Source organism: Vidua chalybeata, chromosome 15, assembly GCF_026979565.1.
Source record: "Vidua chalybeata isolate OUT-0048 chromosome 15, bVidCha1 merged haplotype, whole genome shotgun sequence".
Lineage (NCBI taxonomy): Eukaryota > Metazoa > Chordata > Aves > Passeriformes > Viduidae > Vidua > Vidua chalybeata.
The window spans coordinates 3,609,078-3,632,745 of NC_071544.1; the positions used below are offsets into that span (position 1 = coordinate 3,609,078).

The window sequence follows — 23,668 nt, forward strand, 5'->3', positions numbered from 1 at the left end:
AAGCATGTTACGTACCCTCAAGAGGGCAGCATGGTATTTGAAAATACACCTTACAAAGGGAATAATGCCTTGGCATAAGAGCAGGCTCTAATGAGAGTGTGGAATTAATGTTGCTGTAAACATCAATTATAAAAAAAATAGGCAAAAAAGAAGGTAAGTCTATGGCAGGGCCTGTCTATGGTATCACCTATCCATTGCTGCTGTTCATGTAGTATCACAGGGGTTACAGAAGCAGCTGATGCAGCACTGCAGTTTCCATGCCAGCTCTTATTTAACCAATCCAAACTGTGAGCAGTCTATTCAAAACTGTGGTGGCATTGTGTGTAGGGCAAGGAATGGCCAAGCTCCGTGATAGTGAAATTTGGGCCGGCAAGTGGTAATAACTCTGTTCATGCTTTCCAAGGTACAGAGAAATTAAGGATTAAAGGAACACTGACTACAAGGTGATCCCTTGTAGTATGGCAGACTTTCATGGCACTGCATCATTTTGTCCTTCCAAAAAAGTATTTCATCACAGAAGGCTTTTTTCCCCTCACTTTATATAAAAATTCCAGTGCAGATCTAGTCTTCACAAATTATTAAGTTCTGATTCTTGTGTCAACATTATCAATTAGCCCTTACACTGCTTCTGCTTTGTTTAATTAAATGTGTTTCTGTCTTTCATACTATGAAAAAATCTTCCAATTCCTTGACCATTTTAGTAAAAATTCTCTCTGCCTGTTCCCATGTAAATCTTGCCTGAGCAAAGATAATAACTGCATTCCAGGCGAACAGTCCCTGCCACTGTCCTTAACATTTCTTCAAGTATTCTTCAAGTACTTCTATTGGAAATTCATCATGTCACCACATGTGCTTTTTCGAGCACTGCTGACTTAGGGATGGCAATGGTAGCATGTACTTGGAAAGCTTGGAGAAGGAACAAGCTTGGGAGTTAGCTGCAGGTACAGGCTCAGATTCTACCATCACTCTGCAGCAGGCCAAGACAAACAAGATTGTATCTCCCATACCTCATTTTAGAGTGGTGATAATATCCACCATGTTACTATCTAACTGGTACCACAGCGAAAAAACTATATGGAAACATAATACCATATCTCTTAACTGGATACTTTGCAGCTCACTAAAGTAGTGTCTCTGCTGTAATTCCCTCAGTAATGTCCAAGGTCAGCTAAGTACTTTGATACTCATATATCACTGCATAACCCATAGCACATCATTTATTACAAGAAGTTCTTTACCCAATTGAATTTTCCAAAACAAAACTTCTCTCATTCCAGAAAAATGCTTAGTTGAATTATTCCTTAAATTGGTGTGATTAATTTCATCATAAATCCTGTGTACTAAGGAGAAAATTTCTAACAGCACTTCTACAACTACTGCTACTTAACACCCTTCTACCACCCAAATGTAGTACATTGCAAAATAAAAATTCTTTTCTTCTTGATTTTCTGCATTGTTTTTTTGTTGTTATTTTTGGGTTTGTTTCTGAGAAAGCATTTGACCTGAAACACAAAGGACTACTCCTGTCATCAGTCAAGTGCCCAGTGATTGCACAATGGAATAATCTGCAACATTTTTCATAGGGTCAGGATCTTCTACATGATATCCATCCCAAATGTATCAAATCTTCCCAGCTTATTTGTGCTCAGCCTGGTGTGTTTTGACCCTGCAGGGAATTATCTATGGACTGACCAAGCCACCCCTGATGGGGGACAGTGAGATGGCACCAAACCCCTGCAGTGCTGGCTCGGTAGGAGCTGGGCAAGTGCTAAACCCCTCCCAGAGAGCAGTGCCCTGCTCCTGTGGGTGAGCTGCATCCTGCATCAGGAGCTGACTCCACACTCTTTGGTCTTGTGCTCACATCTAGCAATCAATTTTCCCTCTCCCTGAGAACATGAAATGACACCATGTGAAACAACACAACATCCACACTATCTGGCATTGCACAGCATCCTAAACAGGGAACATTTCATCCAGTCCTTGGCCTAGGAGCTCAGTGAGGCTGGATACCAATTCCAGCTATCTTGACACACAGAGAGCTCAAGAAAACACAGAATTTGAGCAAGGACTCAAGGTGAAAGACATTCTATCTCGTGCATGTGGTGCAGCAGCTAACACAGCACAAAGGAAAATGCAATAACGAGTTCCTTACTCCTGTTCCTTGTTCACCAAACTGTTTGCAGGCTCATTTCATCTCTCAGAATCTAGCACTGCTTCTTCACTAAGTAGGAATTTGTCCTGCTTTCTTAAAGTTTATTGGGGGAAGCTGTTGTAAGACTTCTGCATTTCAAATAGTAATTCAATTAGATACTCTTAATTTTAGAAGGTTTCTACACATTTAATGAGTGATTTGATGAGAAATAAAGTGAATACTAAAAAGCTTTCAGAATGAATCACTTTAGAGCTGAAAAAAAGATAAAAGACACCTGACTTAAAAAAGGAACAATATTTTCATGACTGACCTACACAAGTGGGCTCTGCAATTACATAAGTTTCAGGAATTTATAGGTAGCCCTTCTATATGCCTGGATCACTGATTCATTCTGGTATTGTTTAATGCTCCTGCTTCTGGTAATGTGCAGATGCAACCTACAGCCTTGTTGACATTTAGCTGGCTCCTCTCAGATTTTGATTCAGAGAACAGTTTCCTTGCAGGGAAGGATGAGCACACTCCCATCTATGGATTAGTTATCACAGCTTTTTTATCTAGTTGAGAAAGGAAAAGAGGAAAAGTGACAGACTGTGACTCTTCAGAAAAAATCCCTAACTCAGACCTGCAACACTAGAACTGCTCTTCTGATATGACTCCATGCAGGTGGGGAAATTTCAGCTGGAAAAGGCTCTTTTTTTAAAGCTGATCGCTGTGTTTCATTGTCCCATGTACACAGCATTATTCAGATACAATGTAAATATTGTGCCATTTGCCTATGTGCAGTTAGATTATGGTAGTGAAAGAGCATGAGGGTGGCATTACTCAGTATCAGGCACTGTCATCATTTATCCTGTTGAGAAGCTGCCCACCGCGAGCTTGGTCCTACACTTCTCTCACTCCCCAGACTCCTCCTGAGTCAGATTCAGCATGTAACCATTTTTTTGTTTTGCCATGTTCCAGGTGACAAAGCTTAAAACTGTGTCCTCTGGAAAGAAATGGCAGAAAGATACAGCTCAGTCATCTTTCCCTCCATCCCCAACACACGTGGTGTAGTGAGGTTACTGTTTCCTGACTGGAGACATGCTCAGCCTTCCCAGCTGCAGAACACAAAGCTCCTTCTCCTCAGTAGGTGCTGCCCCAAACCTGCACTGGAAGTAGGGCAAAGTCAAACCAGCCCCTTGTGTTCATGCTTCCGTCCTGGACTCTACATCCATCTGCCCCCTCCTGCTCCCAGCCCCAAGTTCTACATGACTGGACTCTTCCCTTTCCTGGCAGCTAGCAGGTTTTACACTGCATTATTTATTACCTTGAGAAAAAAATCAAAGGATCTTCACTGAAAAACATTAAGTAAGTAAACCAGCAAAAACAGCAAAAAAAAGTTTTCTACACTTAAGGCAGATATGACTTCCTTTATTTATTTATATATATATATCTATATGTATATATAGATATTCTGATCTGAGAGCTCAGCTAAGTAGTTTAGTAGTGCCTACTGACTTCTGTTAAAGTCTTCTTGGTATTATTATTAGATAGAATTAAATCAAACAGAAGGCCTCTATATGATGAAATAGATCTCAGGCTGGAGTGTGACAGTGATAATAATTGGTTTTTGCATTCTGTCCTCCAAATACTGAAAGGAACACTCCAAAACACTCAAACTGGGAGAGCACATTGGAAAAGGAGATGGAGAAAAGTGGGCTCTGAAAAGTAGGCTCTTTCTTTTAGTAGGCTCTGAAAGAAAGATCATAGGGCAAAATAATACAGATTAACAAAAATTCTGTAGGAGTCCTGTTTCTTAACATGTGTTAAGATTTCTATCATCACTGATGTTAATAATTGACATGAAGTACAGTGGGAGTTAGATAACAGCAGGAACATTCAGGCCAGGACTAATTTCATTTTCCAGTGGTGTGAGGCACTGGGTAATGGGGAATGCACAACCATGTCAGAGATGATCTTACTTCACTGAGTTAAACCTCGAGGAATTTTATTCTGTCTAGAAAAAGAGTCCTGCTTGTGTCGTGCAACAGGATGTGTTCTTCAGAGAAGTAAAAAGAACAGGAAGTTAATTTTGTGTTCATGAAAGTGAGGAATTAATAGCAAAGCCTTAAGTCAGGCTGCATGGGTATTGTGCAAGCCTCATCACACAGCACAGCCATCTCACCCCAATTTATGATCTGGAACACAGCAACTTTTACAGCTTTTAGCTGGAACTGCAAGTTGTACCAAAGCATACAATGATTTTATAAATACAAGGGAAAGAGGTAAAAGCTCCAAATTTCTTTTGCTCCTTCACCTAGCTCAAGTATAAGCTGGACACATTCTGATGACACACTGCACCTCCAGACTCTGCAGATCACACTGCTGGTAGCTGAGTTCAGGGCTTAAATACAGTCACTCCATCTTTGAACTCAGAATGTATATGGAGGCCAAGATGAACTTTCTAGCACAAGCAAGTACAAGGAAATGAGTAGGGTCAACTTGAGCATGGGTGATGCCTTGAGAGGCTGCCCAGAACAGAGGCTGGACAGTGTTAAAGGAATAAAGTAGGCATTTATTAAAAAGGCCTTCAAAGGCTGCACCTTGGGCAGTGCAAGAGCCCGGCCAAGGCTACACCCAAGATGGACCCAAGACGGACAACAGGTCACGAGTTTTCATGCTTTTATAAGTTTTGGTCCATTTACATTTTGGGGTTAATTGTCCAATTACAGCTCCAGGTTATGAAGTCACATCCTCCCAGACTGCTCTCCTCAATTCTCTGTTTGCACTTTTTGGGCCTGAAGCTGCAATGGTGTCCTTGGTTCTTGGGCTGGAAAAGGAATGTTTTGTGTGACTGAACTGTGAGAAGAACTTGCTAACACTTCATATGAAGTTCAGAGTTATATACTAATGCAGTACAGAATCTGAAAAATATGAAAGCTAAAACTTAAGGCAGCATGGGCATGAGCTGTGAGATTGTGTGGACAGGCCGTATTTTAATTTTCACCATCTTATCTGCTAGGAGTCCTCACAGACTGCCAGAAAATCCCAGCCCATGAGGTCAGTGTCCTCTTAGTGCTGCTTTCCAGCCCCCAGAATTCACCACAGAGAGGGAAATCAGCCTTTTGCCTGCCAGACTCCCTGCTTTCTAGTTCATACCACCAAAAGCAAGCTCAAACCAGAGGTGAATCTACTTCATGATACATCAAACGGCTATCACTGTTATTTGTCCTGTATGTTCTTATCTCACAGTTTGTGATTAATCACCACCCTGGAAATCAAACACTAAGCTATTTGTACATTCTCTTTGAAAATACATTTCAATTTCCTTTTACTTGAACTGCCCTGTCCTTTGCCACACCTGCTGAGTGCATCAATCTGCACAGCACACTCTGGATGTACCTGAGGAGTCTGATGACTCACACGAGACACAGAGAACATAATCACTATAGGGGGAACACAAGACTGAAAAGTGTGATGCAATTACATACATAGTGATCATTAGCAAATAACCACATTTGTATGGTGAAGATAGTTACAGTATGTTGTGACTGAAGACCAGGTTCTGTTCTCCGAAATAAAAAGTTCTCTTCAGGGCATGACCATGTCAGCTACATGAGCACCAAGTCTGTATTAAACACCAAAATCCTGTGCAGGAAAACTGTAAATCTAATTCCATCTATTTGATCTATATAAACATTTTTTGATGCATGTTACCTTAGCCTTTGTGAAATCTATGTTTATTTTATTCTAAGCTGCTGGAATCTATCTTATTCTCTTCTGTTTGGAGGGATTTTGTACTTTGCAGAGAAGACAATTGGGAGAGGCTGATTTTATGGGAACAGCAGGGCACATGGACTGGTCTCCTATCTAACATTTATGGGGAAGGTTTCCCTGGTTTCAGCACAGCTCACAGATACAGTTGAATGTACAGCATATTTCTCAGTTCTGTCATTCAGATTAGAGTACTTGGCTTTAGAACAAGTATCTTAGATTCCCAAAGCCATCCTTGCCCTAAATCTGTAACCTGCAGGGATGGCTGCCCTATCTCCCTTAGGTTTTGTATCTATTGCTTTTACTCCTAAATATTTTGATGGGTTTATATCTATTGTTTTTACTCCCGAAATATTTTTGCCACTTTGTGAGGTATTTTCACCATGAATGAATAATTTTGCAAATATTCAAACAGATGGCTCTGAAGATTGCTATGCTTCAATGTGTCTGAAGGACAGCCACATTAGTGCTTAGAATAGTCTCTGCTCATTTTTAAAAAATAATCTAACTTCTACATAAAAAATAGAAAAAGCCTCAAGCAACTGGAAATGCTGAAAGCAATACTCCAATCATTGCACATCCTGAGGCTGATTCAGTGAAGTTCTTGTCACAGATCAAACTCATGTCCAGACTGAGATCTCTTTGTGTGACCACTCTGAAGTGAAAATAAAGTTAAAAATAAAGTTATCTATTGTATTTCAGTCTTCTTTGTTGTGAATGACCTAAAAAAGCACACATTTACAGCCTTAATTTTATGCATTACTTATATTCATTTGGTGTGAAATGTCACTGAACCAATAGCTGGCTGAGCTCTGAGTCTGCTGAACCTGTGTTATGAAAGAAGGAAAGTGAACTAATACTTTATTCAAAGTTTTCCTGGCAGTTTGTCTGTCCTGATGATTTAACTGCTATTTACACTGAAACCAACATGCAAGAAGATTGTAGCCTATGACTCCCAAGGGAGCAGCTATGAAATTTTTGCATTCTGCAGAATGTTATGGGTTGGCAACCTCTCCTGTGTGCTACACAGATCACTTCAATCCCCTGTGTTTATCCTATAAACAAGAAAGTGCTCTACACTGCTGTGCTAAAGAAAACAGCTGAAATCTAAAGCAGCTCAGTCCTGTTTAAGCTGTTCCCAGACACACTCCCTACCACACGGGTTTGTTTTCCATTGATTTGTTAATAAAAGCTGGCAGCAAATGCTACACTTGTACCGAGCATATTAATCATTGAAAGAAAACAATATTTCTTCAGCTTTGGCAATTCCTGTACTCCACATAAATAAGGCCTCCTGCTTCCCTGTTAACCCTGTACATAATGTAGGATCCCCTAAAGCATTTGGTTTCTTTGCAGTGGTGGATTTCTGCTCTAAGCTGGATGCCTGCTGTGGAGTCAATTAAGATCTGAAAACATCCATGTGGCTCCTGATTCAGAATTCCAGTTGTGGCAAGAAGCCTGGTGCTTGGATGCTTTTGAGAAATAAGAATGCAATCCCGGTGCAGCTGCTCATTTTCCCAGAACAGTGAAAGAGCAATATCAGTTTAATAGGACTGATTCCTGTCATTTACAGCTGCCTCCAGCACTAATAGTGTCTGCTGAGTGCCTGTAAGGTACCAGGGAGTTCCTCGTGCCACAAATACCCTTCATACCCTCTAGCACAGTGACTTTTCATCTTGTTGTAGGGTAACATGAGAGGGGTCTAAGAGCAGAGCCTACCAGAGACAGAATTGGCCCTCAAACAGGTCTTTTCGTCTCCTCACCCATAGTTTATGGGTTTTGTTACTAATGGTTCTCTTGAGGCAACTTTCTCCCTTGAGAATAAACTACCCTGCACACACTGCCCTGAGAGAAACTGCTTACAGCTCAATACTGGACCTGAAAGCTCCAGAAATTTAGTTTCATTGCACTACTAATTTGTGCCATTCAGCACATGGCACTCTGCTTGTGGGGACGTCTCTGGAAGGGAGGATGGCACTGTTTCAGTGAGGTAATGGGTCTTAATCCAGCGTTAATAAATCATCTATCCTCTACAGCAAAGCTGCATTATTGCAGATGATCATCACAACACTTGTACTGTCATATCCCCACATTCAAGGCTTTGATCAGGTTTTCAAGCATGAAGAGTAAATCAGAGAAATGCAGTTCATGCACCTGTGGAGGCACCAATCCAAGGCTGACAGAGTAATCAAGTACAGGCCATTTAAAAAACACTTCACTGATCAAATAACCTACTATTCACATATAGTTACTTTATTTCCTGCAATGGAAAAAAATCCCTGAGGTCGATTAAATGCAGTGGAGACATCGATGATGACTGTAATCATCCTCTTATTTCTATTATTTACACTCCAGCTTACACAGAAGGATGTACCTGCCTAGTGACCAAATCAATTGTGCTGCAGAATTATGGACAATTATTGTTAAAGGTTGAGCATAACAAAAGAGGGGAAAGGCAGTCCTTGCTGGGGGGTTTGCACATACTAGACTACAAACAACAAAGTACCACAAAAATCTCTATAATACAGAATATTTTAGTGTCTTGAATTAGATATAACTTCTTTTTTTGCCCCTCTAAACCTTGCTTTCAAATTCCCCCCTTAAGTCAGTCCTAGGAGAAATAATTTAATTGCACGTCTTCATTAGCCTCTGGGATGAATTCAATGCAAATTATAATTATAACAGGTATATTAGTTTTACTCTGGCCTACTTGGGAGCAGTTTTATTCACACTTATTCACAATTTGTCTTTGCCCACTTGAGTACACTAGCAGAGAATATCCTGGTCTGCAAAAGGGCAGTGGGCTGTCCCAGAGCAGCACAGGACAGAGCAGTGCCAGCGGGAGCATTGCAGTTCCTACAGCACCTGCAGCAGGCACAAATTTCAGTTCCTCAGTTTAGACACCTTGGCAGTAGAGTTCCTGACAGATGGAAAATGCAGTGCTTGTTAATTATGTGCTTGGTCTATATCTCTCCAGAAGACACTGCTTTTTTCAGCATGAAACTGCTGCTTCCTAGGAAGAACTAGACTAATCCAGCTTGGTGTTTCCCTGAATTTGTGTGCAATCTCCAAGTTCATTATTCTTCAAGTTATCTTTTAGATTTCCTCTGTCCTGCAGGTTCACCCTAAAGGTGTAAGTTTATTATGAACTGTATTTATAATATGAAAGACAGTAGCAGTTGAAGCCCTTAGAATAAGAATTATTTTATTTCTCCTTTTGACATGAATGTTTTATGATTTGTGTGACTGCAAAGAAAATATTCCAGACTGATATTGACACAATACTGGTTCTTTCTTTTTAGTTCCTGTGGTCTCTAGCACAAGAAAATAGTTAGAATAGCTAGAAACCAATTCCTTAACAATTTTTTAACTTATTTTGCCTCATTTCCCACAGAAACCAAGCTGTACATGGTTTACTGTTCTAAAGAAATTCCTTCCAATCAGATCACCAAAAAATCTGTTATTATTTGCCTAAATTGTTAGCTAAAAAGCTCAGCTATACTAGTGGGAAAGGATTAAGAATAACATTTTTTGAAGCAATAACCTGTTTTTCTCACCTAAATAGATACAAACTATTGACAGAGAAGAAACAGCAGACTACAAAGAAAGAAGATGAAATGGAAAAAGGAAAATAAGATGATCTGTGATGTATTTAATGACCTACCATGACACATTTGTGAGCCTTGTGAGCAAAGAAGATACATTTTACACACAGGGAACAAAGAAATCCATTCTAGCCAACAGTATTTATCCTCAGTCTTTACTTCTGTAATATCACTCTTCGATGTTGCCTCAGCAGCAACACCCAACTTCTGAGTGACATTTAAAAGCAATAGTGCCTTGAACATCCTATACCATAACCCCAAGAAAACAAATTGAAGCATCTCTCAATTTGCAATTAGAACATAGATCAGAGTTCTTGTTTGTGCACAGGCCTGAATTTCTGCCATTTGCCCCCAGAGAACCATACATTCTCACTTTTCCTGAGCCTTTCCCCAAACATGGATGCTGGCATGGACTTCAGAGGCTGCCTATGTACAGATGGGTTAAGAGCAATGACTCAGCCTTTCTGCTTTAACTCAAAAAGAAACAATCTTGTAAAAACAGTGATTTTTAATGTATCAGACAAGGTTATCCAAATAGAACACAATAGCTCTGTGATATCACTAAAGCAAATGACACCTAAATAACCAGCTAGAGAGGTGCGATCTGTTCTTTGCCAGTTACTCGTTAACCAATTTTCATTAATCATAAAAAATGTTTTTACATGATTCTTGATTCTATAGCAGCAATCTCCCAATCAGTGTTTTGTTCAGGTGGCCTTGGTCCAGCTACTATGCCTTCTTTTCTTGCTAAGATATTTTGCAATAGCAACTGATGAGTTGGAGGTTCCAGGCTTAGTTTACAGATGAAATCTCTTGCAGTATAATCTCGATGTTTCTGGAGCTTTTAAATCTTTACAAGAATTTTTTTCATTTACCAATTAAGAAATCAAAATGTCTTTTATATACTTTTCATCAGAATATTTCAGCAGTTCATTACCTGGGGGAGTATATTTTATAATACTCTCTGGGGCAAATACAAAATGAAAACAAATGTAAAGCTAATTAAATATATTTCATTTGTTGCAAGGACTGAAAAACAAAACTGAACAAAACCAAAAATCAATTTCTACATAAAGCTGTTTCTGTGCTTTTCAGATCTAATTCAAAGTCATTTACATCATAGCCAGAAACTGAAAAAATATTAATATTAAAAATACAGTAATCAAAACTCATGGATTGAGTGTTAATCCTGTGACTGCAGTACCATTGTATCTGTAGCCAGCATTCCAGTTCTGCTAGGTTTCATTCCTTGCAGTCACATGACATTATTCAGAGCAGAACCTAACTTATCAACAGTTGACTTGTATGAATCACTAATCACCTTGCATTAACACTGTTAATGAAGTTACAGTTGCGTGGTGATTTAAATAACAGTGTGAGGCACAGCTTTCCTCAGAGCTATTAAAAAAACTGCACTACCAGCTCAATTGTACTCCTCAAACCAAACACCTGAAGTGTAAAATCCATGATCTTTCCCCCCAAAACCTCCTCTTTGTCAAAAGCAGGAATGCCAGAAGCTCAGCCCCCAAGTTGCTTAAATATCTTTTCTTTGGTGACCGCGGCTTTCTGCTGGCTGCTCTTAACCTTGCAGATAGGCACAGATAACATGATGCTTATCTGACAGGCAGGAGGTCTGGCAAGCTGCTTTGCAGACTCAAAAACAAGCAGTCCTCCGTGGATTGGCCAACGGGACACTGGGGAGCATAAAGCTGGCTTGGGCCCTCCCTGTGTCCCAGTATATCAAGGTTTAAGCTTCATTGACTCCAGTATAGCGGCTTTAATCAAGATTTTTCATGCCTCAGAGAACAGTACAGCTGCTAAAGCTTCTTTAATAAGGGTTTATAGCTGGGGAAGCTGAACAGGAATTAGCTGAAAAGAGATGACTTACTTCTGGCTTTATTAAGCAGCAATTTATTATAAGTCAGGCTGCAACATTGTTTTGCTCTAACATGAAAGAGGAATGTTGGTCAAAGTGATTTAGTCAAGTCCTTGATTCAGTTCCTGTTGTTTCCTGCATTTTATCTTAGAGTATCCTTCAAATTCAGGAAGGCCAATGCACTGTGCTAAGTCTTAGGAGAAACTCCTACATTTCCCATTTCCCATCAGGTCAAGCAGATGCAGCCATCTTCCCAGGACTCAGTGGCACTATGGCCTTTATAAAGCTTACCTTTGGATTTCATAGCTTTTTTCATTTGAATGAAATGTATTTCCTATTACCTTACTGAGCCCATGTTGGCAATGTTAACAGAGTATCCTGATAAAGAAAACACCAATATAAGGCAGGTCTTGTAAAATGGACACAGCTTGGAATTTCAGTGAAGCGGACTGAAAATTCTTCAACAGAATATATTTTACCTTTGCAGACCAGTATTACTGTAGTAGATTAAAAAAAAAATAATCCTTTATTGAAGATCAATTTATCCATTTTTAAGTGGCACATGCCTGGCCTTGCCATAATTCTCACAGAAATAGTCCCATAGAAACATGATCAACCCTGAGGTAACATATGGGGCATGGGATGGCTCCATGGGCACCTGTTCAAGCAAATAAACCCTGTTATTCCTCCCACTAGCCAGGACAAGGAGAAGCCCCTGCTGAAGCAGAACAGAGAATTTTTTTCCAGAATGGGACATTTTCACTCATTGGTGGATGGGACAAGATTATGCAGAGAAGGCACATTCATGTGTTAAATCTTGAGGCATCTGGCTCCTGATGGAGGACTGCCAAGCATTTATTTTGTTAGCTTAAAGTTGCTTGATGTTCTCAGCTTTTGACCCTTGGGATTATGCCCCTGCCAGAGGCACGCTGCAGAACAGCAGCAGAGTATTATCCCCTTTTTACCTTCCCTTGCCTATTTTTCCCACACAAAGACAGATCAGGGATCAAGCTAAACAGATTATTTCCTGCTGGCACCTGCAGCAAGGTGACAAATCCAACTACTGTACAGCAAATGTGTGCTCTGAAGACCCAGTAGTCTGGAATTGAGGAACTATGAATATGTTGAATATATATGATAACCTACATTTCCATTTGCCTCCTGTTTCAACTCTGAATGGCTGCTGCTTATCTCCTCTCCACTGACCTCACAGGATGAGAAGGGATCCTGTGAAATGCATGGAGGTGCAAGACCATGTGCCATTCAGCAGAATCTCAGGACCAGGACCTGAAAGTTAATCACATCTCCTTTTTCCCAAGGCTCTTACTATTTTCTTAGTAATTGCCTCAAAGCTTCCATTCAGGCCACAAAGTTAAAAATCTCACAAAATCTGCCTGTAATGAAAGTATATAAATCTTTCACTTGCAAACTTCTCATTAAGTCTATTCCCACTGTTAGCAGAATCTACTGTTGGTGAATACTGGGTCAAAAAGCTAATTCCCTTGCAGTCCTTTTACTGTCTCCTTAATGATTACTGAGAGTCCGGAAATGAGAGCAAAAAGTATTTAATTCTTTATTCAACATGAAATTGTCTTGATTTATACTCTTGAAAAATTAATAAAATGCCTCTGAGACAGTCTATCTCTGCTGCCAGGCTTGCACAAAGTATCTGCTTTATCTGCTGAGCTGTGCAGAACTATAATAGAGAATAATACTTCTGCTTTCAGTGCTGCATTTACTGTAAATTTCCATTCTTCCAGGAAGGTTCTGACAGACATATTTAACATCTCAGATCTGACTTCAAGAGGAGAACTTAGATATTATTTGTTCCACTAATACTTTTGAATAAAGACCTAGTAGTTGAATTTGGTGCCAGGACTGAAGACAGAGTCGGGACCCTTACAAGAGGCTGGAAAATCCAATCCCTCCTGAGCTCACGATAAAGGCACCACCCAGATGTTCCTTCTGTACCAGGGTTCCTTTTTCCACAAATCACATCACCATCCCATGCAGACAACAGGATTTACATTCCTATACAAAGCTTAGTTGGGCGTTGTCAGATTTACCCACCTCTGCCTGACAAACAGCATCCCAATTATCCTATACTTCGTTACCTGCCACACATATTTAATTAAAACTAGCCCAACCTCTTGGTTCTTCTTGGTGATTATGGCACAGACATCACCAACAGTCACAGACTAAATGGCATCATGAATAGGATCCTTCACAAGGGTCTCAGGGAGGGAAAAAGTAGAATGTGCTATTTTCAGGCTCTAAAACTTTATGTATATTTTCTTGGCAAACCACTCATTTATTGCCCTGCTGTATCCTGTTTCCTTATGATCTTACTTTTCTCTCCTGTGAAACTCTAGTCTGTCCTACCAAAGAGAAACATTGTTAAAACACATCCACACAGTTTAGGAAGGAGATTTACATCCAAGGTAATATGAACAAAACTGTGGAAGGTCACCATGTTTCTAATGTTAAAAACATTGAGGAGGATTAAATGTGTGCTCTTAGAGATGGGAGCTGCTGTTCAAATGTTCCAGTCCTATATTATTGATAATTGTTTTCAGCTTCAGAAACAATCCTTGATTGCTGACTTACAAATAACCACTGAAGAAGTTAATCAGCAGCCAGAACAAAACAGCTTCCAGAAGGTAGTGACAGTGAAAAGGAAGTCAAGCACAGTTGCTGTAAACTCCTTTTATCCCCTTACCTTTATAAAGCCTTAGCCCTTAAAGCTGGAAATGCTCTTTGCTACTCTGTCATGACACAGCTGTACTGCTGAGTTAGAACTTCCATGCACTAAAAATGCTAAACAGAGCCAAAATAAAAGAACAACTGGAAAGCAGTTAATGAGCACTGAACTTCTCTTACTTTACTACAAAGCTCTTGGAAAGCTGTCCTTCCATTTAACCATAAATCCAGATGCACACATAGGCACAATGCACACACAAGTTTAGTCTGTTTGCATGTTTGCAGATCAGTTCAATACAGCACAATCTTTATCAGTGATATGATGAAATGTCTTTGTAGACTTGATTGCAACACACTTGAGAAGCAGCTGAAATAGGGTTCTGGTTGCAAGCAGGCTTATCTTTCATCTTTTACCTCTGCCTAACACTGCAGAGAGTCTATTACCTGCATTTTTCACAGCTGGATCTTTTAAGTGTCACTTTGGGCAGCAAAGATATAAAGCAAATTCTTCTGTCTTTTTCATTCCTCTAAAATAAACCCACTCCCCCTCCTTGGAGCTTATCTGAAAGCTTGAAATTGAACTAATGAACATCTCAGGAGAAAACACAAACTGGACAATAAAATGCATATACAAAAAGCTCTGAGCATCCTCACCCTAATGCATAATTCAAAGAAGTTGAAATGAAAAATCTTTAAACTCTTCCTCACTTACCTGCACTAATAAATATCAACAGACCATGCAAATTTGTTCCAGGTGCACCATCAGATGAGCAAATGTTTCTCTTCCTGTGTGGAGAAGGGATTTCAGAGAAGGTCCCTTGGCCAGCCCTGCTCTGAGCCAGCAGCCCTCAGGCACCTCAGCTTCCAAAGACCTTCATGTGTCAGGAAGGTTTCATATCATGCAGTGATCTCTAAAGACAAAACAACAAAATATTTAATGTTTGCAATGCCTCATAACATTTCATTTCCCAATTTGTATTCAATTTCTGTCAGCAGCTTGCAGTGTTTTCATCATCCTCCAGCCCAGGCAAACCCTGTGATTCCTGCTCCACTTGAATGAGAAGGAGTGAGAAGTGAAAGGTGACTGCTTTAAAGAGCACAGGAAATCCATAAATACCCCTGAACTTGAATGCAACAAAAAGCCAAACTACAAAACATCTTTTTCCATATTTCATAAATATTAGATTGGGTACAAATAATATCATTTATAATATATATGTTTTCATTCCCAAGGCTTCCACAGACATAACATGCAAATGTTCAATTGTAACAAATCAAAATACCAAACTCTGGACCATTTAATGAGTTAATTGATTTCCAGAGGTGTCAGGCAGTTTGTAGCTTTGCCTGCCCAATTATTTCTTCTGCCTAAAGTAAGATGCAGTTCTGACTCTATTAGTTCATTATGCTGTAAATCAGAGAAAGAGGAAATAGAAAAGACCAGCAGGAGAAGCAAACATCATCAAGGTTGACAAGAATGTTAAATGAATTTTATCCCAATATTCTGCTTAAGATCATTTCAGTAATAAGAGTGAAATAAATTTCTTTAATTCTTCAAGTGAAATGTTACCCTTTCATTTTACTAAAAACAATTCAAACAGAAAGGAAAGAATGGCTGCCAAAAGATTTTAATTAATGAAGACCCCTAGTGAGGATGAAAAACCTACACATCCAACCTCTTGGCATTTATTATCATAGCTCCTGTGAAGACAGGAACAAATTGTTCAGCTACATTGCAGAAGCTTTTAATACAGAATCCATAAAATTTAATTCATGGAATAAACCTCTTGGCAACTACTTTCTAGTTAAGTAAAACTGGTTTCTTTCCAGATCACTGATCTTGTTTTGTAGGCAATTACATTTTAAAATGATAATTTTTTCACAATATTACTTTGAAATATCTCTTTTTTAAAATAGATAATTACATAAAAACAGGCTTCTCACTTCTTCTGATATAATTTTTCATCCATATTTAATTATTCTAGTTACTCTCTACTAAAAGGGCCCACATTCTGGAGTTTCATACCAACTTTCACTGTAGCTGGGATTTCTCTGAGCCTTTTGTTAACATCTACAACAAAACAGAAAATTAGAATTTTCCTTTTAAGAGTATTTTTTGAACAAGAATTCTTTCTTGTCCTAAACTGCAAAAAAAAAAAAAAGAAAAGGAGAGAGAGGAGAGGAGAGGAGAGGAGAGGAGAGGAGAGGAGAGGAGAGGAGAGGAGAGGAGAGGAGAGGAGAGGAGAGGAGAGGAGAGGAGAGGAGAGGAGAGGAGAGGAGAGGAGAGGAGAGGAGAGGAGAGGAGAGGAAAAGATGTTCTCTCCTTGTTCTTTACGCAGAAATGAAAATGGATAGGAAATACAAACACACAACCATGTGCAAAAATATCCTGCTAGTGTCCAAGGATGCTAAAACTGCAGACATGAGATGGGGCTGCAGTGCAAATGAGCCTTGGCATTCATGTGGACCATGGAGGAGCTCCTGGCCATTCTGGCTCAGAGACCAACCCCTCTTGTGTCTCTTCATCTTCCCTGAAGATGACTGCTCCTAACCCCTAGGACAAATATTTAAAGAGACAAAGAACTAGTTTGTGAGCTTGAAAGTTGGGTTAATTACTGAATAAATATATAACTAGAGAAGATAGAGGTTTATTTGGCTTATTTGACTAAAAATTCAAACTGCTCTCCTGATCTCTAGCCATGAGTGGAGATAACTGAAATTTCCGGACACACCGGAAAATGTGTAGGACACAAGATGTGACTTGAAATCTTATCTTGCTTCCACTGACATGCAGGGATGTGTCCTGGCTTTAACAAGAGTGGGGAAGGCTCCTAAAAGTCTCTCTTTTAAAACATTAATGCTCTGTCTGCATCCTACAGGCTCAGTATTGCCCCATTACAACACTGTTTCAACAGCCTGTAGAGTTTTAGTGACAACACCAGGCAAGAAAATTAGCTGTTATCAAGGAAAAAAATCACCCAGCTCACTTCCTTCTATTGCCTTTAAGTCCAAGGTAAAAAATAAAAATATTCTTCAAATTATGCAATAAGGGCAAGACAAAGAATTCAGCTCCTCTCATTCCTAGAATAAGGCACGTAATCTTTTCAAGGTGGATATGAATGGGTAGCTTAGTTCAGAAGAAGCTGCAAAGAAATCTAGAAATACTTTATTCAAGCAAAGGCCCTAATTATCTTGTCACAGTCCCAGTTGTCAGGAAACAGGGACAAAGATGCAGCTCCAGGTGGTTTCTTCTTCCCAAAAGTTAGTGTATACCTACAGAAATAGGAGCATAACTACTGAATACATAGTCAGAATTAATCTACAGCACTAAATTCAAGGAAGCTACCATTTCAAATGTATTTTTTTTCATTAAAGACAAGTATTTCCTAATTTAAGCCCTACAGCAAGTTCCAGTTTCTTCTCACCAGCTCTCCAGTGCCATTTGTGAATGACACCAACCTCATAATTATCCCTTATTGTTTTTGACCCTTTTCATTATCTCTTCTCTGCTTCTTTAGAAAATTCATTTTAAAATTACTGATCTCACTGAAAGCCTTGATGTTTCACTGTGTTCTCCTATCCCAAATCTTTACTTTAGCACTCCGGTTTTCTCTCTAATGAAGATTTCAATCACTGTTTGCTTTACTGTCAACCACCTTGACAGGCTGTGAGCATAATGAACTCCCTTAACCCCAGAGGAAGCCACAGCAAACCTGTCAGGGTTAATGGGCTCACGGGCTGCTGATTTCACTGCACGATCTCCCACAGGCAGCAGGAGAGTCCTGCAGCAGCCTGACCTCCACAGCCTGCCAGGAGTGGGAGGGCAGGAGGAGGGATGGCCGAGGGAGCCAGGCACGCTCCTGTGTTTTCAGTAAACACTGCCTGGAAAATGGGCCTGCTTTATAGCCCAGATTAGAGACTAAGATAGACAGACAGACAGAGAGCAGCGGCTGGGATGGAGAAGCCCTCTGAGGGGAACTGCAGGGCTCACCTGGGGAAGAACATGCCAGGGAATCAGGCAGCAGCTGGTGCATAGAGATGTCAAGCAACAGCAGTAGCTGAAGGTTGCAGGACAGGTACAGAATTAAAGCAGTGGCCTTCTCTGCTACCATCAAAGCTGTGCAGCTGCTCAGTCCCTGCACAAACCTTCCTGCTTTCCCACAGCTGATCCTGCATCTGAGCCTCGTTTGCTGGAGCTTCACTCCCTTTCTAGATTTTTTTTGTGAGGGCATGCACATTACAGGAACTGCAGCTCGCCTAGGAGAGGCCAGAGCACCACAGGCACTCTTGGTGGTGGATCTGAAGGCAGGTCCCAGCTGTTTGCTGTGCAGCTGCTCTCTGAGAGTGTTGAAATACCCAGCCTAAAGGCAGCTGAGAGCCTGCACAAACTGTAATTCCTCCTGTCTCCACTAAGAAAAGAGCCTGACCCAAACTGATTTGTCTCCAGAGAAGAACAACATGAAATACATTTGCACACAAGAAAAAGCAATGCAAGTTGCTGCCTGTCTGCTAAAGAGCTGACCCAGCCTTACTGGAAACATGGGCACCAATGGTACCAGGACAGGACATGTCCTGCATGGGAAAACAACGTGGATGTGAAGATTCTTTGGCTTGGTTTGATAACAAAGGTTTGGAAAACATGCAGAAGTAGCTAAGCAAATATAACTACTACTATGGAGCAGGAAAACCAGTAATTTCCAGGATACTGAGGCACATGTGGGTATAGAAAGTCACAGGGGATTATGACTTTCTTCTTTCTGAATTCATAAAGATGACATTTCACTGCAAAGAAAGCTCTCTTCATAGACTGATTTTGAAGGAAATAGCCTTGAGGTTGCTCTAATCCTGCCAGGAAGATTCAGTACAGTAAGTCTCAGATCACACCACTGGATAGGAAAGCAGCTAAGACAACCAAAGCAGTGGAAGTTAAAGTCTCCAGTGGATTTGTGGGTCAGGTCCTCAGCTACTCCAAACAGGCTGCAGTGCTCTACCTGCGGATCTGAGGCCTGTGTTTGTGAGAGAGGGACATGGAACAGCCCAGCAACATCTTATTTCTTCACACTGCTGCTTTTCTCAGGAAGCTTCTTAGCATTGTTTATATGAAATGCTGGAGTGAATCTGGATCTCTAAGATATCTCGTTTTCCTTAATGCTCACAGTTAACTGAAACATTAAATATATAGAGTGCCATCCTCTTATTATTTAAAGCCTAAATTAACATAATTACCATAATTAGGACAAATGCTTTCCCCAGTCTATTATGTCTTAGCTTTTCCTGAAGGCAGATTCATTATCTTCAGGCCAGCTTTTATCTAACAGTGAAAGTGTTACTGAAATTGGTACCATTAATGTTCATCAAGACATGCACATCACCACTTACCTTGATATTACTGATTTCTATCCTGCTTGCCTAGGTGAAAAAATTTTGTGGCTCATTAGGAAGACCAAGTATTAATTGAAAAGAAAAAAAAAATGAAATAGAAAAGGCTGTACTAGCAAAACTAAAAGTACAGAAATCTTTAACACAGATTGAAAGTGTGTTCAACCAGGGTCAAAGCCATGAAGTCAAATCTCCATATATATTTTTCCAAATCTCCAATATGTTTCCAGTTTGGAATTTATTTAGAATACAAAAAAGAGGAACAAAAGAGCTCACAGACATTTTTAACTAGCCAAGTGGGATACTGATAGGAGATATGCAGCACAAGCTTCTTCACTGGCTGAATTCAAGCCCACCCTGAGATGCACCAAGACCTTGCCTTGATGACAGTAGACTTGGGGATGTCTTGATTATGTCTCTCAGAGCTGCCATGATAAACACAATTAATTCAAAGAATGAAGTTCTGCTGGGCTTCCCTGCAAAGCAGAATAACTATGAAGGAACATTGCACATAATGGAGCTGTAGCACAACACTTCTGCAGCCAAAGCCAGTGACTGAGGTTATTCTCCAGTACTAAGCTATGTGCAGCTATCAGCCCAGAATCTGACAGCTTTTATCCTTCAGAAAACATAAATTCCAGTTTAACTCTTCCTTTTTGTTGAGAACTCGTATTACAGTGTGCACTCATAAAAGGAGTGCTATTTTATTTAAATATAATGTCTCAGTTACGGCAGCAGCAATATAAACTTTACAGAATGTTTTATTGTCACACAGCATTCCTTGCAATAAACGCACCTCAGTCACTCTGAATGCTCCTGGAAAGGATTGCTCTCATGTAAGGTCAGGCTGGCAGTAAGCATATCTCAGTTTGCCATTTCCCCTTAGTATAAGAAAGTCCTTTTTATGTTCCCTTACATGTTTTTCTTTATAAAAAGCCCAAGGAAGTGCTCAGAGGCCTGGGCAGTGCAGTACACTGCACTGAAAGAAGGAAAGCAGGGGGGTGGAACATACTAGAGGGACAAGGGTGGAGTCACTGCATTGCCACTGTCCCTACACACCCTCCAGGACTTCCAGATTCCCGGGCCACAAGTGTGCCCTCTGAACAATTCACTGTGCTTGCCACCACTAAAACTTTTCCAGCAAACCTGAGCCCTGGCAATCAGATACTCAGAGAGGATCCATTCTGGCACCAAAATTAGTGTTCAGACTTCCACAATATTTTACCACCATGCTAAAATTCAGGTTCTTCATTTGATGCATTTTGCTGGAAGGTGAAAACCCAAGCTCCCATGTGAGAGGCTGCCCACAGTCACAGTGGCTGCCCACTGTCAAATCTTTCCTTACAAATTAGTTCTTATCAGAAGTCAGACCACAGGCAGAAAGTTCAAGTGGGGTCTTTGTGATCTGGATAGCTGGTTTCCATTTTTAGGAGTAAAACCCATTAAAATATTCTACCCTGATTTTCTTTTCCTGTTTGGTGAGTTTGTGGTATGCCAGGAATGCCAGCTGTTCATTTAATACCTCTCATGACTGTATAGAGACGATATTTCTTTCACTACCTCATTACTGAAAAACTGGCAAGCTAAGGGTAGTGCAGAGGCATGGGGTGCTGGCCACAGAAGCTTTGGCTTTCTGCTACAAATCATCATCCTGTGTGACAGTCACTTTGTTTATCCACCTAGAAATGTGGTTCAGAGACTGTCCATGTCTGGAACTGAAAGAGTTTTGTTAAGTATTATAAAGACCAACAACTGTCCTGACTCTTTTCCAAGGCAATTTTCCTTGATTGCTGAAGTAGCCAAAACTCTGTCACCTTTTCTGGAAGATCAGAAATGTGCAGCTTTGCTAAAACATACCACATGCAAAGCTGGATTTGACAGACTTTATCATGAATTACCTTAACTTTCTATTACATTCATCTAGAGTCCTTTACCCCAGCAGACAATTATTTGATTGATTCTTTTCCACTGTAAACAACCAAAACAGCAGCTCTCATGATTCCACTACTTATATCAACAGGGCCTACTCAGCACAGCTGTTCAAACATTTGTTAAATCACTTCACAGCAAATAACAATATGGTGCAGCATGCCTGTTCCTCATTTCAACTTAACCATAGCAATATTTAGCATGCACTAAAAAAACATATGCTCTAGTCACAAAAAAAATGACTTCATCTTAATCAACAGCAGCCTGCTAGTCTCAGAGGATACTGGAAAGTTCCATAGCTAAGCAGAGTCTCAAAGGCTGTGAAAGATGAATAACTTCATTCATCCTGAAACCTAATTCCTAAGAATGTGCACCCAGAAGTTCAAACAATCTGACTTTACACTTTGGTGCCCAAAGGCTGGGTCTGATTCTGCACCTATTGATTTATTTTGTATGTATTATAGCACAATCCACTAAAAATACCAGGAAACTGTTGTGATAGAAGAAAACAGTGAAAAGGATGCCCAGCACTAACACACTAATGTGAGAAAACAGAGGCACAAAGTGACTTACTGAAAAAAAAAATCATCTACTAAGGGAGCAAAATTGAAATTTTTAGATTTCTTTGCAATGTCAAAGTCACTGGACCCTTCTGGGCTCCCACATGTGTCCTGATCTCCTACAAATTTTTCCTGCTGCATCCTTAAAACTTAGACAATCAAATCTGCAAATTTTGTCTTAATTACTGAGCTCTGAGTAAAGATGTATTTCTCTCCCTGCATCTCTCCTTTTCCCACAGCGACCTTGGTAAGAACTTTGTGAATTACACAAGAAAAGAGACCATCACCTGAACTGGCTCATGCCTATTCCTGTGCTCCTGCTTCAGAGCACACTAAACCTGCTGGAATGTGCCAGGAATGACAGAATCAGCAGCCAACCCCACTCCAAGCTGAGACTGCAAACACGCACGGCTCCCTCTAGACACAGGTTTTAGATGAGCTGCTGATTGGCAATATATCAGAATCCTGTTACACAGCTCAAGAATCCACAGAATCTGCTTTCTTGGAGAACTCTGTTCAGTCTCCTTGATAAAGATCTAGTGCAGCCTGCTACTTAGAGAAGGAAAAAGCAGAGATGCATTCACCTGGCAGCACGAGACCACAGCTCCTTTCTCAGGACTGCTCTAACTACACATTCAGTGTCTTTGGAGAGTCCATCCTTACTTATTTCCCTCTTTTTATCTTCTCTTTATAGCCTTGCTATCAATTGAAAGAAATTTCCAAATCTTACCTTTGTTCTGTTTTCCTCCCTGAGAACAGCTCAAGGCATTTTTCAAGTGTCGAAATTAAAGACTCTATTCCTAGGACTAGATTCCAATATGAACACATTACAGAGACTTCCAAATTACAAACAGAACTGGAGGATATAAAAATCTAGTTGGGTAGAGTGGCATTTTTGAGCATTTAGGCTGTTATCTCTCACTGGAATTCACTATGACTAAATACTTTTGAACCATCTCAAAATGATAAACCATAGAATATAGTATTTATCTAGGAAAATAAAAAAAGATTAGACGTGACCCCTTTTAAGACCACAGTGGCATTTGTGATCTCTTACAGATTACAGAGTTATTTATTCAGTTTACAATGTGTATAGCATGAGGAGTAGATCTCATGAGTGATACAACTTTGTTCTGAGGACTGAGGAAATGTGATATTTGAAGTTCTCCATGAACTGTCTGAGAAGGTTTTCCCCAAAGGTTTTTTGTGGGGGGAGCTAAACAGGGAAATGTGTAAATGCAGTTTGGGTTCAGCAAAGACCAAATCTATGTCACCTCTTCTATTTCAAGATCTCTATTTATTTAGAAACCTCATTTCTCAGCCTCTAGTTTGCATGTCTTTGACAACTTTCATTCACACCATATGCAAATACTAAATGTGTTACTGTTAGGAGTAACACGAGATGATTTATTATTCATTTAATCAGATGAATCTGCTAATACCAGAAGACTGTAGTTTTAAATGCTATCAATATTTGCATTACCAGTAACTGGAGTCAGCTAAGCATGCAGCTGGTTCAGTTTTATGGAGGGCTATTAGAGGGGGTTTTGTTTTGCATATTGAATGTAGACTCCTTTGGGATCTCTAACGAGACTGTTGACTTTCTGCTCTTCCCTTGGCCACTTCTGGCCACTGCTGGAGGCAGAATCTTGAGCTGGATGGACCCCCAGTCTGACTCCATGGAGCTTGTTATACATTACAGAGCTATTTTATG

At 40.1% G+C, this 23,668-nt stretch overlaps 1 long non-coding RNA gene across 6 annotated transcripts in view; it reads right to left on the reverse strand.

Moving 5' to 3' along the window:
* The window catches only part of LOC128795706 (uncharacterized), a 53,386-nt gene that overhangs the window by 25,929 nt on the left and 3,789 nt on the right, over positions 1-23,668 (reverse strand). For 4 of the 6 annotated variants that reach the window (XR_008433615.1, XR_008433617.1, XR_008433614.1 and 1 more), the window contains exon 2: positions 14,799-14,997. This is a non-coding gene — a long non-coding RNA (uncharacterized LOC128795706). The remainder of the gene's footprint in view (positions 1-14,798; positions 14,998-23,668) is intronic. The other 2 variants (XR_008433619.1, XR_008433618.1) reach the window with 1 other exon arrangement.